Source organism: Pelodiscus sinensis, chromosome 4 (genome assembly GCF_052426305.1).
Source record: "Pelodiscus sinensis isolate ZL-2025 chromosome 4, ASM5242630v1, whole genome shotgun sequence".
In the NCBI taxonomy this organism is placed as follows: domain Eukaryota; kingdom Metazoa; phylum Chordata; order Testudines; family Trionychidae; genus Pelodiscus; species Pelodiscus sinensis.
In genome coordinates, this window is record NC_143055.1 from 42,249,624 (window position 1) to 42,266,336 (window position 16,713).

At 43.8% G+C, this 16,713-nt stretch overlaps 1 protein-coding gene across 8 annotated transcripts in view; it reads right to left on the reverse strand.

Moving 5' to 3' along the window:
- Positions 1–8,594: 8,594 nt before the first annotated feature.
- The window catches only part of RELL1 (RELT like 1), a 46,289-nt gene continuing 38,170 nt past the window's right edge, over positions 8,595–16,713 (reverse strand). Inside the window, exons 7-8 of one of the 8 annotated variants that reach the window (XR_012904332.2) lie at positions 15,404–15,457; positions 8,595–12,669 (exon numbers count right to left, since the gene is read on the reverse strand). The gene's annotated coding sequence lies outside the window, so the exon portion shown is untranslated. Of the gene's footprint in view, positions 12,673–15,403; positions 15,537–16,713 lie in introns of all 8 variants that reach the window. The other 7 variants (XR_012904334.2, XR_012904333.2, XR_012904331.2 and 4 more) reach the window with 7 other exon arrangements.

The following is a 16,713-nucleotide window of genomic DNA, read 5'->3' on the forward strand; positions in this document are numbered from 1 at the left end:
CTGACCAGTGGCTGACTACAGGAAGCCTGAGGCAGAGCTGCTCTGCCCTGGCTTCCTGGAATCAGCCCCTGATCAGTTTCAGCAGCAGCTGACTTAGGTACACCTGGGACAGAGCAACTGGGGTGCTGCCGGGTTGGTCCCCGCAGAGCCGAGGTGCGGCACTGCAAGGACCAACCCGGCAGCGCCCCAGCTGCTCTGTCCCAGGCATCCTGATTCAGCTGCTGTTGAAACTGACCAGCAGCTGACTCCAGGAAGCCCGGGGCAGAGCAGCTCTGCCTCGGGCTTCCTGGAGTCAGCCGCTGATCAGTTTCAGCAGCAGCTGACTTGGGGACACCTGGGGCAGAGCAGCTGGGGTGCTGCCGGGTTGGTCCAGTAGCACCGAAGAGCAGCGCTGCCGGACCAACCCGGCAGCACCCCAGCTGCTCTGCCCCAGGCGTCCCCAAGAGCAGCTGGGGTGCTCCTGGGTTGGTCTCGCCACGCCATGGGTCGGCGCTACCGGACCAAACCAGCAGCACCCCAGATGCTCTGCTGCAGGCGTCCCCGATTCAGCAGCTGCTGAAACTGACCAGCAGCGGCTGAATCAGGGACACCTGGGGCAGAGCCGGACTATCGGAAGGGGGGGCTATGAGGGGTCTGGAGTCCTCTGATAGTCCGGCATATCTGATAATCCGGCACCCCCGGGTCCTAAAGGTGCCGGATTATCGGAAGTTTACTGTACTCACATTCACCCTTGCTTAGAGCAGGGTCGGCAGCAAATGGAAGAGATTTTTCTATAATAATAGTTACTTTCTGCAAAGTGAGGTTAGTTGAGTACTTGCAGAAGTAGCACTGTTAGGGCCCCTTTCATTTCACATGTACTCTAAGGCAATGTACCAAAATAAATGAGAGTTACTCTTCTCATGTAAAGAATTGCTATGTGTTCAGTACAGACACAGTGCTCTCTCTGCTACTGTAGCCATTATTGCTGGATATTAAATAGCTTCAACCAGGATCACCACCCAGAAAAAACAAGGGTAGAAGGAAGAAGAAATACATAGATTATGAGGGAAATGAAGGAAGAAGAGAGGGGGGAGGAGCAAGAGGGGAATATCTGAGGAGGAAATCATAAGACAGGGGGCTGTGAACAAACAAAAATTGTACTGCTTTAATTATCTAATAAGATCATGGGCGGCAGGTTTGTATAATTTTTGGTGGTGCCTCATTAGCCACGCCCCCTGGTCCCATTAGCCATGGCCCCTCCCCTTCCCATTAGCCACGTGCCTCCCCCCCTCTCATTAGCCACGCCTCTGAAGATAACACGCTTGGGGCAAGATGCACACATGACCAGAAGTAAAAGGCGTAATGTCACCCCTCTCAAAGGGCTTTTCCCACCATCCTCCTACCAACAAGGATTACTTTGGCCCCCACCAAACCCCCCACATACAACTATCCTGCAGTTGCATTACCCAATGTCTGTGACATTAACTCTTGTGGCTTCTTGTACAAGAACCCACAGAGCATCCACACTGCCTGCCTGCTCTTGCACAAAGAATTTACAGTACAGCACGGTAAGAGGACATCTTGCACAAGAGCTATGCTCTTTTCTAACAGGCGTAAGCTCTCTTGTGCAAAAGGGCAGTGTGCCTGCTCCGCAGGGATTTCTTGCGCAAGAAATCCCTATAGCTAAAATGGACATCGGAGCTTTCTTGGGCAAGAGAGCGTCCACACTGCCATGGATTCGCTTGTGCAAAAGCACAGCTCGCACATGGCAGTGTGGACGTGTTCTTGCGCAAGAAACAGCCGGTGTAGACATAGCCTAAGAGTTTCCTCCCATGAGCAAAATGAATTTTGTGTTGTGCACCAGTACTGAGTTCATGTGGCTTGTTTGGATGTGCCACTGTGGCACCCAAGTTATTAATAAATATTTTTAAACCTTTACCTTTTCTCTCTGCTGCTAGGTCTCCTCCCCTTGTTCCATCAGCTCCCCTGGTTCCTGCTACCCGTCCCCCTCCCCCAACTCCTCATCCTCCTCTGCTGTCCTGAACTTCCCTTCTCACTGCCCTCAGCCTTCCTGAGACCTGCCCCCCTCCATCAGCCCTCCTCTGCCCCCTGTGCCCACTCTTCCAGTAGCCCCACTCTGATCATGTGAGCTACCCTTCTTCATCCCCTCCCCTAACACCTCCCTCTACACACCTGCCCTGCCTCTCTCCTCTGGTGCTGGTCCCTCCCCTGCAGGTGTCTGCCCTTCTGCTTCACCCCTCCCCACCCCCGGAATCCCCTGGCACCTGCACCCTCCTGGTGCCTCCCCCTTCCCTTACTGCCCCTGCCCCCTTTGACCTATTTTTCCCTGATGCCAACCTCCTCACCACCCTCTGCCCCCATTCCCCTCATGCCCCTGTTCCCTCACACATGACTTGCTCCATACCCACCTTCCTCATGCCCACTCCCTCTTTCAAACATTCTCCCAGCACCTCCCTCTCCCCCCTCTAGCCCCCAATGCCCTTACCCTCTCCTCTCCCAACATCACCCTGCCCCCCTCCCACTGACACCTCCCCTCCTGCCTTTTTCCTCATTGTCCGCTCTTGGCCCCCTGCCATTTCTCCCTTCTCCACGTTGTCTCTTGGTGCCTTCCCCTTTCCTCTCCTGACCTGCCCCCTCCCCTCAGCACAAGACCCTTCCTCTCCCACCCCTTCCCCAACTTCTGCCTTCCAGTTTGTGGGGCAGTGGGGTTGGAGTCTGTAATCAGGCCCTGCCACCCTACTGTCCATCGAGGGGGTATAGGCCATTCTGGCGTCCACTGCCCATTCCTTCTGGGGCTGCAGAGTCTGGGCATCCGCCTCACAGGGTTGCCTGCCAGGTCCTGGCTGCTGCAGGACAGTGGGCACCTCCCTGAGCTCACCCCACGGGCCCAGGTGGACTCCCTCCCCCTTGTCTGCCACGCCGTCGGCATTTAAAATACCCGGCGCAAGGTGTGAGCATGTGCCGCAAGAGTGCGGGGGCAGGGCTGGCCCACCGCACCCGCTCGCTGCAGTGGCAGACAAGGGGGAGGCTCCCATGGCATAGTGGGGGGGAGAGCAGGACCCCAGGCCGGGGGGTTGTCTGGGATTGCCCGAGAGGGGGGCTCACCTTCTGATGGCACTTGGCTGGTGCATCACATGGAATGGGGGGGGGGGGGCAGAGCAACAGCTGCTTTGATTCACATCGCACCCCCCCCCCCCAATTGCGTGGGCTGGGCTTCCGGCTTCCCCGCAGAGCTGGGGCACCAGGGTTGGGTCTGGGTGTACTCCCTCCCCCTTGTCTGCCACGCCATCAGCATTTAAAATACCCAGCGTGTGATGCAAGCATGCGCCACAAAGGGGGGGGGGGGCGGGTCTGGCCTGCCGCGCCCGCTCACTGCAGTGTCCGCCCAGAGGCGAGGCCTCCAAATCCCATCACCCGTCTGGCACAGCGTGCACATGCATTGCAAGGGCACGGGGGCGAGGCCAGTCTGCAGCGACAGCTTGCCATGGCGTGAGTCTCTCCTCTGGCTACATCTAGACTGGCATGATTTTCCGGAAATGCTTTTAATGGAAAAGTTTTCCATTAAAAGCATTTTTGGAACAGAGCGTCTAGATTGGCACGGACGCTTTTCCGCAAAAGCACTTTTTGCAGAAAAGCGTCCGTGCCAATCTAGACACGCTTTTCCGCAAAAAAGCCCTGATCGCCATTTTTGCGATCGGGACTTTTTTGCAAAAAACAAATCTGGACTGTCTACACTGGCCCTTTTGCGCAAAAGTTTTGCACAAAAGGACTTTTGCCCGAACGGGAGCAGCATAGTATTTCCGCAAAAACACTGACAATCTTACATGAGATCGGCAGTGCTTTTGCGGAAATTCAAACAGCCAGTGTAGAAAGCTGGCAAGTTTTTCCGGAAAAGCGGCTTATTTTCCGGAAAAACTGGCCAGTCTAGACACAGCCTCTGAGGCCGGGAGAGGAGCAATATTCAGAGCCGGGGGAGAGACCCAGCTCCAAATATTGGTGGAGCAGGGCCCCCAGCTCTGAATATTGCTGGAGCCTGGGGCACCATGAGCCCATATAACTCACCGAGCACAAATAAAATACAGTTAAAGGACTGGAAATCTACAACAAAATTATACAGAAGGTAAGGCAGCAGTCCTGAAGGGGCTGAGACAAATGAAGTACAACCAGGACCCTACTCATGCAAAATTCACTCTGAAGTAAATGCAAACTGTGCAGAAAGAAACCAAAATCCAGCTGCAACAATGCCAATTTAATCTACTAATCCAGCAGGATAAGCAGAACACTGTGATGAGTAACAATTCTGGGGTTTTACCATGGGCCACTATCATGCATACTGAAGACAGAAGAACAGGCTGAAAAACTTGAGTGGGAGACGTTCACTCAGCAAGCATTCAGGAGAGCAAATGGCTGAACCTTCCCCTGTAAACTTATTGTTCTCCAATCCCCCCCAGCTCTCTGATCATCTAGACCTCTGATTGCCTTCCATCGCCCTGCCCTGCCTACCTCTCCCTTCCATGGGCTCCCTCCACCACAACCCCAATCCACCCTCAGGCATGCTCCTGCAACCCTAGCCCCCTTTCTCCCCGCCCCAGGCTTTAGCAACAGCCCCAACTCCAGTCCAAAAGAGAAGAGGTCGCCAGGCTCCTACCTCCAGACGTTTTCCCCCGCTCACGCTGGAGCGGCAGCGGCTGCAGACCTGAGAAGGAAGGGCGGGTCCGCACGTGCTGCACCTGCTCCAGGGACTCTGCCCCGCTCACGCTGCATAAAGGCCAGCTCCGCAGGCTCCGCGAGCCGATTCCGAGCACAGTGGCCTCTGCTGGCGGAAGGGGGAACGGCAAACCGCTCTCACAAAATTAGTGAGCGGCTTGGATACCCAGCAACCCCCCCGCAGAGCAAGGAGCGGGAGGAAACGAGGAGCGCGGACGTGCGGCAGCAGCTGCGGCTACACACGATGTGATTAATGGTCACACCCCTTGAGAGCTCCCAGCAGCCGAGAAAACAGACTGAAAACCAGGCTGCGTCCTTTTGAAAGTCTCACTAGCTGAGGGCTCCTCGCTGGACGTCCTCGTGCTACAAGGGATGTTGGGGTCCCTGTGCGCGCGGGGAGGTGCGGTACCGCCTCCCCTCAAGCCAGCTCACGCTGTTCTACTAGTGGGATGCTGCTTTAGCACGGAACAGAGCGGTTCAAGGTTGCACAGTGTCCGCTCACGCGGCTGCGGGGCTCCCCTCCGTCCACCTGGCGGCCCCGGGCTCCTGCCGCGGGTGGGGGCTGAGTGCAGGGAGTTGCCCCACGCGACCTGCTGGGCGGCTAGCAAGCCTCAATCTCGCTCCTTAACAAGCGCCAGATGGGCAAAGCCACACGCTGGAACCCTGCTGGGCCCTTGCTGCAGCTATATGTCCAGGCCCGTACGTAGGAATTTGTCCGGGTGTGCTCAAGTTCATGTGGAGCGCAGGGTGTGAATGTAGGAACACTGAGCTCTCGGAGCCTTTTATGCTGCAGCTAGATGTGTAAAGTGCCTTCAAAAGACCCCTTTTCCGTATTATCCTGTGCTGGGGGGCTGGATCAGCAAAGCAGTTGGCAGTGATTGATTTCATACAATATTACAGCAGAGCACCACTTTTGCTTTAGTAAGACTGGGAAGCCCTTACTGTTTAAAGAACTCTTCCAGGTGCTCCTATGATTGTCTTCAAATTTACCATTCTGCAGGACTAAGTAGGGTAGGATAAGTCAGTCATATTGGGATTTATATAACAAAGGGGTTCCTGAGATGCAAACCATGAGGGAAGGACAATATTTCCTACCATTCATATAGTATAGGAACTCTGAAATTTGAAATCCATTCTGCACAGAAGTCTGAGAATGAAACTTCAAGAAAGTGGGCAGCCCTCCAGGAAGCTGGTGCCTGTAATGTATGCATAGCAACAGAAGACAAAAGATTGCAACGAGCATCTTACATGTCAACTGACTCTACAATGCTTATGGATAGCTTAATGGAGGAAGAATGTGAGCTGGAAATATTGGGGTGTGTGGGAGGAGCCTATCTGTTATGGAAACGGTGGTAAAGATGACAACATACAGCTGTCTTCTCTCATGCATTTAAAAATCACAGTAGCCATCATCCAGTAAAACCTACCAACCCAGTAACAAGTGCACACTCCTGAATTACTGTATTTGCTTACCATGAATCCACAAATGATGCCATAGGCTTTCCAGCTCATCTTGCCCCTCACACAAACTGTGCTTTTTGTGAAGAAAGGTTATTAAAACCAAAAATCACCACACAATGTTACTCTCAGCCCCAAATGGATAGTCACTTACCCAAGGACAATGGATGTTTTGGATCTCCCTCAAACCAACACTATAGCAAATCTGTTAGTAAACCAACTAAAGATTGATTAGCTAAAAAAAGAAATGAGATGAGAGGTTAAAGCAGTTAAAATTCATAATGGGTGAGTCGGAGATTGTAAGCCCAAAGGATGGCTGCAATGTGGTATCTGTTACTTCCCATAGGTGTCTCAGGTTTCCCCCAAATGCCTTTGAGGATGCACGGTCTTGCATCTGGAACACCTCCTAGCAGCAGACAAATACATCTGAAATGCAAAATCTCTCCTAAGGTCCCTTCTTGCAGCTGAAAACAATCTGTGAAGCTTTTACAGCACAACATGTTGACCCCAAGGCTCCAATTTTGAGTGTGTAAACACAAGTGCTAGCCAGAAATAATACTTCATTAGTTTCAATGCAGCTTTACACATCAAGTAAATTTATGTATATTTAAACACTAGCATACATTTCACTCTAAGGCTAAGTAAGTACAGGCCACACACAGATTTGCCCTCTTGCTCTATTCTGAGTTGGTCTGTCTGCATGACATAGCTGGAAACCTGTTTAGATAGCATCACAACATACACTCACTTGGGAGGCGAGAAAGCTGAGGTCCCCCTATTCTAGGAATGTAAAAGGGTTAACCAATTACTCAGTAACCAGCTCCTCACTGGCATGCTTACTGGGGTAACTGGTTAAGCGGTGGGGGGGCTGCTCTGCCTAGTCCTGGCCCAGCTCTAGCAGTCCCTCCCGACCCACAGAAAGACAGGCTTGGCCCAGACAGGCCAGAACAGCCCACAGCACAAACAGACTATGGATGGAGAGTTTGGGAGGGGCTCCAGCCCAGCAGGTTAACTTTTTACATTTAAGCAGTTAACTTTTTAACCAGGTTTTACATCCTACCCTATTCCAATGATTATTTTTCCAGAATGGAACCTCTTCAACAGATGAGGACAGACCCACATCAAAATATCCAACAGTCCAGTGGGTAGAGCGATTACCTGAATGGAATGACAATCTTCAGGCCCCTATGTAGGAATTTCTGTGGTGTGGGGCTTTTTTTCGTAAATGTGGACTGCAAAGGTGTGAATGGACCATCCCAGAGTCCCCCAAGTAAGTGGAGAAATCAGCCCCAGCCTTCCCCTCACTGGCCAGAGCATGAGGGAGGGAGGCTCAGGCAGTGCGCTGCTCCCCTACTTTCCCTGGCCAGCCGGAGCATGCTTACTTGTGGGACAGTGGGAGAGGGGAGGTGCTTTTGCACCCTTCACCTCCCTCCCCCTCCCCCTCTCCCTCTCCCCAGCATATGGGCCTGATCTTTTTTAAATACACACACACCCCATCAGAGGCCAGAACTTAACCTGTGTCTTCCACATGCTCAGTGAAGACTCTAAACACTAGGTTAAAATTTGTAAGGAAAATGCTTTCAGCTTGAATTTAGGTGCCTAACCCCCAGAAAGAGGTGGGGCTTATCAGCACTGATATAAAGAATGCATTCAAGTGGCTGCCTAGGATGCTAGCTTTTGTAGCATCTACATCATGCTTCATGATATCAGTGATTTTCTTGGTACTTAAGAATTGGGTATTGCAACATGAAGTCTAGCTCTTCCTGGGTTACTCTAACATTTAACACATTGACACAGAAGAAAAACAGCTCATCCTGTATCATGGACTGCACTACTTCTTTTAAAAAACATCACAAGAGTTTGGGAAAAGGTATTGTTTTTATGCTGCATGCAGAAATACTTGAATAAAGTAGAAAAGGTTGCAGGACACAAGTGTCTTGGTACTTACTGATAAACCAATATGGGTTAAGCCCAATAATCTGCTTTGGGTCTCCTCCTGACCCACCATACACTGAAGCCATAATTATACAGTTGTCATAACACTTATTAAAGCTTGCAATAATGGAAACTGCAATGTGACAACCAGAGCATTTTAACTTTAATGCAAGCCAGACTGAGAAGCAGAAAATACCAATAGTTTCTTGTTATTTGTAAACATGGCAAGAAAAATTACAGCTGAGAAGCAAACTCAGAATTGTGCAAGCTAATATCTGAAACTGATTCTTCAAGCATGATCTCAATCTTCCTGGATTATATATAGGTCAAAATTATCAACAGTAGGTCTTTTACTGGAAGTTAAGCAGCTCTTGCAAAAGTAAAATTGTGGCATAAATTCATTGCCACCTGACAGATTTTATTTATATATATATACATAAACTAAGACTGTCTAGGGATGAGGAAATTAAGTTTTTTAAAAACAGGAACACAAGGGAGTTTAAGAATCAATTTATTTTTTTGCTACTTAGGTAAGTACAAAAGTCTTATACAAACCATATTGTTAAAAATACAGTTCATGTGCAAGATTAAGGAAAACTGACTTCATAATGTTTAGGGTTATTTGGTTTTTTGATGATGCCAATGTCTGAACCACTCAAAAATGCTGTCAGTAATGTGTTTTATACAGTAAGATCACACATTCACCAAATTCATTTGCTCAAGTGGCAATGCACATTTTAGTTCTCAAAAATATCATACACATAATTAGAAATCAATGTTAAATAATTACTAGAGATATCAACTAAGAAGATTTTACATGTTTAATGTACTGATATAAAATTTTGTATATTTCTAATTTTATCAAAAGCATTTATATTAAACATTTTCATTCTTTCAGCATATTTATTTGCAGTGTAAAGCTACATCAGAATAAAAAGTGCTCCCATCAGAATAAAATCCCAAATTTTGGGGATACTCAATAATTATGCATCTTCACATTCAAAACAATCAAGAAACTATATTTAGTTTGGCTCGTAGAGTACAAAACAACTTTCTAGATTCCACATTTTAATCCAGTATTTTTAATATTAAAAATACTATCACATGTATATTCAAGTAACCCATTCTTCTAATATCGCAGAATTTATATACTGGCATTTTAAAAATTTCTTCTGCATACATACTAGTAGGTTGTAAATCTGTTCATGAAAATGCAGTAAAATCTTCAAAACTAAGGGGGGGGGAGTAGAAGAAAGATTTAGCAATTTAAGTATGTTTTAGTAGTTTTAAGATTTTGTTAATCTGAATTAAATCTGAGAAGAATTCTTAGTCAGGCTAATAATGAAAAATCTGTTAGTACTGTTATCTTTGAATTTATTCCCAAGTAGTATTCAGGCTCTGATAAAAGTTATTTTTGGAATTCAGGTCTTGAAACTGTACATAGAATTAAACATTTGTTATAAGACAATTTTATTTAGAATTGACAAACATAATTGATTTCTCTTGTAGCTCTGAGATGTCCGAGTTATATCTGCCACCAACTAGAGCACAGTCAGCAGCATAAGCTTAAAGTGTTGCCCACGTTCATGAGTCTCATGATAATTGTATTATTAAAGCCCCAGCTCCTGGAGTCAAGTATTATATGACAATTTCAGCCATCATTCTTAAAGAAAACGTAGGGTTCTAGCCCTCACAGCTGAGAATACAGCTTCAAAATGTGGCACCCTGAAGGCTCAGAAAGAAGGCAAATAAACATATCTATTATTTTTATATAATCTCGTTATTTTAAAGCCAATTTCATGATTTTTGAGCTTGACTCATGATTTCTGAACATTTGGGATTGGCAGTACTGCTACAATAACCCACCAATGTGCCTCATTATCCTGAACTTTAGTGACAACCTGAAGGGCATGTGACAGGATAGCCGGGGGAAGTTCTTTTGCTGTTATACATGTTGATAATTAACATTGCATGTGCTGATTGAAAGACCTGGCTTTCAGAGGCAATGAAAAAAAGAAGGGCACTTACTCAGACTAAAGAAGACTGACATTTATATAAAAAGATAAAGCAAGACTTTTATTGAACCAACTTCTGTCTCCCTCACCAATAGAACTGATCCAATAAGAGATAAAACGTCACACACTGGGTGTCTAATATTCTGTGACCAACACAGCTATAAAAACACAACATTCATGTAAACCACAAATCAGTTAAAGATACTTACAAGAAGTTTGTGAAGCAGATTAAACTGCATTATATTTTTTCATGATACAATCCTTACTGGCATGCATTAAAGCTGCAGATGTGTATCTTTATGTACTCATTCAAACAAAAGTGTCACTTTTCAGTTTGTTATACAGCAAAGTCTGCCAAAGTATCACAAATGAGCCCAATTAACATCATTTCTAAGGCAAAGTGGTAATCATAACAAGTAGATACAAACAACAATCAGCACTGCTTAATCACTGGTTTTCTAGCAGTCAGTCATACTCCAATAGGAAAATAAGAAAGGACACATATTATGGCTTAATAGCTGGCACCAATTATTAGAAACAGAAACTCGGAAGGACATAGGGCAGCTCTAGAATTTAATGGTTTATTTGTGCTTTATTTATTGTATGGATGTTAGTTTAGTTTAATAGCAGACTATTGTAAAAAAGCAGGAAAGTAAAATATGACTCAAGATAACACATTCCTCAACAAACCTAGGGAGATGGTTTACAAGACAATGGAAGGACAGCTGACCCAGAACACCTGGGCTTCACCTCCCACTAGCCCATCAAATTGGTTTTGAGCAGTAGTGTCCAAAGGCAGGAATGTGAGACAAAAACTTCTGGTTGGTTAACAGCAAGCTGTTACCAGGAAGCTGTTTTGGGGGAAACAGACTGACATCCACAGACACCTGCCTTGCTATCTGATGAAACTAGGCCTTCCTAGGTTCCTCTCACAGGGTGGAAGGGCTTATATGTGACAGACAGCATGTAGGCCTTCTGTTGTTTCAAAATCCCCCTCATGTTTTACTTTAACTTAACATTAAACATTTTTGTTTTCAGAAGGCTGTCTAGTCATTGTATTTGCTACTGGTAACAAGCTCCCAAATGAAGACCAGAAGGTGCAGAATGAAGCTGGACCTGCTGGCATAAGCATGCTTTATCCACTGTAGCCCACAACCCATTCTAAAAGTGGGAGAATCACAGTATTCCACTTCACCCCAAGGGAAGTAAATACTCGAGGCTCAGGATCTGAGGGGACACTTTCAGACCAGACAGTGGTCAAAGATGCAGTTATGATTACAGGGATGACAGCCACGATGCCATACATTTCTGATTTGGAAATAAAAGATAAAGCTGTACCCATATAATGTAACTGGCATATGTTTTCCATTCTTTAGAATGCTGAACCATCTTAATTTGGACACAGCAGTGAGGAAGTTTTTAGTAGAAGGATTTTTGCTTTCCCTACTCCAAGAGAGTTGTATAGATTTTTCTTTGTAAGATGAAGGCAAACAAATGAGCTGCTGACCACAGGAGCCAACGCTATGTCAGGTGACTAGAAATGTATTATTCACTACAAATGTTAAGCATTTGGACCATCCTCTGCATAGATTCCTTCACAAAAATTATAAAGAGCTACAGTAACAAATACATTTCCTATAATAGTATCTCTCTTACATTTTCAATTTCTGAAACGTTATCAAACACATGTCTAAAAACACCATCTGCCACTGAAACAACCTATTTATCCCCACAATAAAACTTCTGGTTTTCCTTTACAAAAATTACTTTAAGTACATTGTTGACAATGCAATCAAGTGTCACTCATTAGTCATTACAAGTGATCTGATTCACAGATACATTGGAGCTGCTCTGCACCACTGTGAGTACACAAAACTATTCTGAATATTACTTAACTGACCACTGAATAATCTCTTGATCACAGAGCTCCATCCTAGGCCATCCTTAATCCCAATTAAAGGGAAAAAATGCAAGATTAAGGATGTTCCTTTATCTGGAAAATTCCTGGCTTCTAAAAGTGCCCAGAGGGACACTGCCAACAGAAAGATTAAAGCAGTTTACAGGCTGCTCTAATTAATACCAGTTACAATCCAGAATTTGGAAGGAGAGTCCTCAGCAAGGCTGGAGAAGATAGAACAAGATATCAGTTTAATATAGTGAACAGTATGTGTGCAGGCTTTTTCCAAATTGTCATGAATTTAGATTAACAGAACTGTAAATAAATAGCAGATGCCTTACAATTAAACTGAAAAAAACCTTGTATCCGTACTTTTCAGTTATACTAGATTTAACAACCTGATTGTGAATGACTAAACTAGGTGCAGGAATATACAGTGAGCTCTGCCACAAAATTCAGATCTGCTTGGTCCTTAGTATAATGAACAAGAATACACATCAATATTTTGAACAGACTTTAGGAAGTCAACTGGTAGAGAAGAGTCCCATGAGTTCTAGTGCTCATTTTCATTACTTATTCTGTGTCTTTTCTTCTTCTCCCCTTCTCATTGTGTTTTCTCTTGCTCCTTGTTGCCTTACTATAGTTAAACAAGGTCACCTGCTGGCAAAGACACGGGAGTCAAAAAAGGGCAGCATACAACACATTCTAGTACAGAATCTGTGGCAGAGCTGTGACAGTTAAGAGTGCTTTATATTTATTATGAACAGTTTTCATTTCTGTATTTTAAAGTGGAGAATATACTAAAAAAGGGATGAGATGGATGTGGCCCTGTCCTAAAATCTTAATGCATATCAAAGTAACTTAAGAGTTAATTTAAGCAAACCTAAGGCAAAAAGAGGCCCAAAACTTGAAAATGCTTCTTTTTATATTAACATAACATTCTAAAATTCTAACAAAATCTATTACAAAAGACAAGAGAGTGTATGTATGTGTGTGTGTGTATATAAATCTTAATTATACAACTTTTCTTTGGTACTCTAGTGCTGAAAGTTTAAGATGACACTCATTGTAGGTGTGACAATGATTATACCCTACTTAGCTCCTGAATTTCTATAAGTCCTGTTATGGTTGTATCTAGTTTCTGTACTATAATTTACAGATTTTTTTTTCTAGTAAAAAGTTAGTCCACGTGCTGCAAGCAAATCTATCTGATATGAATTGCAAATATTCATTTAATAAGGTTAGTACTTTTTCAAAAGTACTGTTATCTGTTAATCTTAAACCAGAAAACAAAGGTTATAAAAGTAACGTGCTCAAGACATCTTTAAGAAAATACAAAAGATAACAACAGATTGCACAATTAGTTTTAAAACGAAGCAAGCATGTATTCAATTTCAATGGCTAAATTTCAAAGGTAAACTTTGGAATGGGAAGGTGCCATTTTTTGTAGTCATGGATTGGAAAGAAGTTACATGTGATTTTTAGGATTTTAATTAAGTATGGTATAATACAGAGTATGTAGTTATGTGTTGACATTTAAGATAACAAATAAGAATGGTCAAACGTACTAACCACACATTTTAAATAACTTAGAAAAAGTGCTACAGGGCCACTGGAATTCAGGTGGAGGGGGAGAAGAGAAAGAAGGACACTGACTACAGATATTAACTATCATGTGAACTTTTTATTTTATTTATCCAGTAAACTGCAACCCAAATGCAAGATCTGAGCTTGCTCTACTATCTGCAATATTTAGACTAGTTATGTTTACATTCTGCTTAAAGTTTTTTATTATTCTTTTTCTTATTCTATGCTAAGCAAATTTTTACTTTCAAAACAAATGAAGCTGGTGGAACAGGCTGCTATGCTGAGAATAAACTTTGTGAAAGAGGCTGATTGCCGACTTCCAAGAAGGCAGACAGCATTGACACTCTAGCCCAAGGGTTCTAAACCGGGGGTCCATGGACCCACAAGGGGTACGTGAAGCCTTGTCAGGGAGTACAGTACATGAGGTTCAAGTATAGGTAATTTATTGATATTTTCAATACAAAAAAATCACACAATACTAAAAAAATTATGTGAAAAATCTTAAATTAATTTAAGTTCGTTTTATTATTTTCTTAAGAAAATAATATAGTAATATAGTTGACTCGTGATAGCGTAAACATCTACCTAATTATTTTGAATCTCTCGCCTGATCCGATGCATAGCATCAACTGTAGGCATGCATAGTTGCGGTTACTGACGTTGGCAAACTAATCTGTACTAGTCGACTTATTTCATCGCTTGTCACAGAAATAACTGTCAGATGCTCTTTATTAAGGACAGACATAGGCATGTACAAGTTTGTTCTACAAGTGTTTCTTAAATTCAGTGTGGATTACTTAAAGGTGTGTATTATGTTTAGTGGTTTTTTCGTACAGTAGTAGTATGTTTATTTGTACTGCTACATTTTTTCAAACATTGTTCATGCATTTTCTTGATATATTTATTACTAATGAGACCCGTGCTTCCTTTGCTCAAAGGTACTCAGTAATGGGTATATGAAGCCATCCAAAATTAAAGAACATCTGCAGACTGTTCATCCTCAAAATGTTAATGACCCAGAGGCTGTTTTTAAAATCAAACAAGCATGATTTGAATCACAGGGCACTCTCGTCCAGCACGGATTTACTCCCATGAAGAAACCAGCGCTGGAGGCTAGTTATTGGGTGGCATTACGGATCGCCAAAGAAAAAAAGCCCCATACTATTGCTGAGACCCTGGTGAAACTGTGTGCCATCAAAATGGTCCAATTAATGTGTGGTACAGAAGCAAAATGAAAAATAGCACAGATCCCATTATCAAATGATACCATTCGTGATCGAATCAAGGACATGTCAGAAGATATCCTCAAATAAGTGCTGGAGGAAATCACTTTGCAGATGTATTTGGAATCCTAAACTCACTGAACATTTCATTCCAAGATAGTAATATGATTACTTTGGAGGACGAAGAGAAGATCAAATCCTTTAAAGAAAAATTAACTCTCTGGGGAAGAAGAGTGAATTGTGGTAACTTTGCCAGTTTTCCTCTCTTTGATGAAATCACTTCTGATCCAGTACAGCCAATTCCAGTGGAACCAAGAGTTCTCAAAAGTATTATTAAACATTTGGAAAACCTTAAAATCGGCATCGATGGAATTACCCCAACTGGTTTGGCAGCTGACATTTGAGTGAGGAGCCCCTTCACAGTGTCTCTTGAACAAATTAATGATACCGACCTGGCAAAAGATGAACTTCTCAAATTGAGAAATCATCAAAAACTTCGCGTCAACTTCGAATCAATGACACTGTACCAATTCTGGTGTAAACTTGGTGAGGCATTTCCCATCCTGACAAAACAAGCTTACCAAGTTTTAGTTCCATTTGTCACAAGTTACCTTGGCGAGTCGGGCTTTTCAGTGCTTACCTCGATAAAAACCAAAGCGAGGAGCAAATTAAATACGGAACATGATATGCGTGTGGCTCTCTCAAAAACGACGCCTAGGATAGAAATGTTGGTTCATAGTAAGCAGCAGCAATGTTCACATTAGTGAGACTAGTGTGGTTTGTCCATTTGTAAACGGACATTTTGTACAATTTTTGTGCAATTTTAAAATAAAGTTTGTTTAAAATGAACATCTATTGATATTTATGTCTTATGGATACCCGTAGTTTTGCTTATTCACATTAAGTTATAAAAAATGTGATTACCGAGAGCGATACATGATATATTTAGCTGAGACCAAAGGGTATGTGGACCAAAAAGGGTTCAGAACCACTGCTCTAGACTAAGCTGTGCAACTGCAAGGCTGAGAATATTCTAGCTATAGGCAGTTTGAGCAAAGGAAAAACAAGGCTATTAGGGCAACTGTTGGCAATATTGCACAAAACTGCCCTGAAGTGAGAATTCCCAAGTATACGGAAATCCTCAAGTGCCATAGCAACACTGTAGCAGTTCCTACACCAGCACAAACCCTGTAGCTGATGTCAGGGCATAGGGCTGCTTCTGAAGGCAGTGATCTTCAGCTGCAAGAAATGTCCCCTTTGTGCTGTGGGCAGTTGGTGCATAGCTTTTAAGATGCCTTTCCTCCTCCCTGGTCCTGCAATTGCATGAAGTCCTCTTTTGCTGTAACTGAGGATCAAGGTAAAAATTCTCTTTTTGTGAATGTATTTCATCAACATGTTTTTATGGGCTGAAGTCATAAAAAACTCTGAATGGGCACCTCTCTTGGTTCACTTTCAGTGAGTCAGGACATTTTCTTAGGAGACAATAAAAGGCCTACGTGGATTCATTCCTGGAATGACTGCTACTTCAGTTTTTTAAAACACAGCTGTGAAATATGATTTTGATGCCATTTATATTAGAACAGCTTTTTGCCAGTGTAAATAGGAAAAAAAACTAGAGGTCTATAACTGTGTTAAGGAAAAATATTTTAGTCATCAATCAAGACCTGATTATGGCCTAACATAGAGTTAGGCTCCTTCTCAAGTGATTTACAAAACACACAAGACAGACTGACATGAACTTTACGGAAGTTTCCACTGAGTCCATCCTCCACTATCCACATTATTTCTGTTTTCAATTGGGCAACCACTTAATCCTGTGAGAGGTTTTACAATACACACAAGGTTGCCTTATATCAAAGGTGAGCAATAATTTTTGACAGGGGGCCACTCC